Genomic DNA, 2,160 nt, shown 5'->3' on the forward strand with positions numbered 1-2,160 from the left:
TTGAGACATTTCTAGTGCTTATTCCAGTCCCTGTGGATACGATAATCTTTTATATTACTTGCGACATTTCCGTACACTTGCGGAGCGTAACAAGTTTTTGGCGCCGTTGCCGGGGACTGCGCTATAACATTAGGAATTATCAATTGAGTTAGACTAAACTAAACATTTGTTTTCCTTTCATATTGCATAGTTGTAACTGATCAGTAGATTTCTGTTTTTACTTTCTTGTATAACTTTCACTTCTTGTTAATTCTTTTTGTACAAATTCAATTCTGCATTTTTGATCCTTCTATTTTTCTTTTTGTGTCGAATTGCCATCTGCTATCTTGTTCTTGTGTATGCGAAGATCTAACTTTGCAGGGGAATTCTTTCCTTTTGACCCTGAGATTGATAGAACTTTCCATAAAAGAAGAATTCTGCAAAGGCAAATTGAAGAACAGGAACATTTGAACATGGCGAATAGACCACTCAAGGATTATGCAGCACCCTATGCGAGAGGTTTTCGATCTAGTATTTCAAGACCTTCAGTGGAAGATAATAACTATGAGATCAAACCCGCAATCATATCTATGGTGCAGCAGAACCAATTCGGTGGAGGACCTCATGAGGACCCTAATCAACACTTAGAGGTCTTTTATGAAATATGTGATACCATGAAAATGAATGGAGTTCCTTCAGATGCAGTTAGATTATTATTATTTGGGTTTTCTCTAAGAGATAGGGCAAAGCAATGGCTGAATTCTTTGGCCCCTAATAGCATCACCACTTGGGAGCAGTGTGAGCAACAGTTTCTTGATAAGTTCTATCCACCAAGCAAAACAGCTCATATGAGGAATTTAATTGCAAGCTTCAAGCAAACTGATTCAGAATCTCTTTTTGAAGCATGGGATAGATATAATAGTATGCTCAGACAATGCCCACAACATGGGTTGGAAAGATGGTTAGTGTTGCATACTTTTTATAATGGTATCAATTATCATACCAAAGTGTCCCTTGATTCAGCTGCTGGAGGGGCACTTATGAACAAAAGCTTAGATGAAGCTGAAGAAATCATTGAAAGTGTAGCACAAAATCATCATCAATGGGCAAATGAAAGAAGTGGAGGCTATTCCTCTGTAAACCCAACAATTAAAGCATCAGGGAAGTTTGATGTAGATGCAGTCACTCTTTTGTCTGCAAAATTGGATGCTCTTACAAAGAAATTTGAGAATATGGGGACTAGTGCTAATATGGTCAATGCTATTAGTACATCTTGTGAAGTATGTGGGAGTTCAGAGCATTCAAATGACTCATGTCCATTGGGAGCTATCACTGCACAAATCAATCAACTTGAACAATGTGATACAATCATGAGTTACAATCAAAGGTAGAACAACCCATACTCAAATACTTATAACCCTGGATGGAAGAGTCATCCAAATTTTTCTTATAGAAACAATCAAGATCAAGGACCAGCTATGGGGGCAAGACCAAATTTTCAAGCTGGGCAACAAAATTTTCAACATCTATCTTCTCAAGGCTTACCAAAGTCAAATGTTGAAAAGATGCTTGAAGAAATTATCTCAAGTCAGAATGAAATGAAGCAAGATATAGCAAAGCTCATCCAGAGAATGGATAATTCTGAAAAGCATCAAAAGATCCAGGATAGTCAAATTGCCCAACTAGCTTCCTCATCATCCAGAGCACCAGGACAACTTCCAGGAAAACCTGATGTGAATCCTATGGAGCATTGCAATAGGATTGAGCTTAGGAGCGGGCGGACCTTGGGAGACTCCCAAGTGACTGCTTCAAAAGGGATACAAAAAGAAGAAGAGCTCTCTCCTCCTATATCAAATCAGATTCAAGCTAATGAGGAGAGTACCATTGAGATTGAAGAAACTCTTCCACTGAACCATCAGAGCAAAGCTGTCCCTTTTCCTCAAAGACTTACAATGCTCAAGAAAGATGAAGAATTTGGCAATTTTCTAGAAAAAGTTAAGGAAATTTGTGTAGAGGTACCTCTTATCGATGCTATTCTGCAAATGCCTAGATTTGCCAAATTCCTAAAGGATCTCATGTCAAACAAGAGAAGAAGAGGAGAGGTCGAGACCATTGCGCTTAGTGAGGAATGTAGTGCTATTTTTTAGAAGAACACTTCTCCAAAACTGAAGGACCCAGGGA

At 38.5% G+C, this 2,160-nt stretch overlaps 1 non-coding gene across 1 annotated transcript; it reads right to left on the reverse strand.

The window, feature by feature from the left end:
* Positions 1-825: 825 nt before the first annotated feature.
* LOC121983560 lies at positions 826-931 on the reverse strand. The gene has a single exon (XR_006112599.1). It is a non-coding gene; the product is annotated as a small nucleolar RNA R71 (small nucleolar RNA).
* Positions 932-2,160: the final 1,229 nt, after the last annotated feature.

Source organism: Zingiber officinale, chromosome 5A, assembly GCF_018446385.1.
Source record: "Zingiber officinale cultivar Zhangliang chromosome 5A, Zo_v1.1, whole genome shotgun sequence".
Lineage (NCBI taxonomy): Eukaryota > Viridiplantae > Streptophyta > Magnoliopsida > Zingiberales > Zingiberaceae > Zingiber > Zingiber officinale.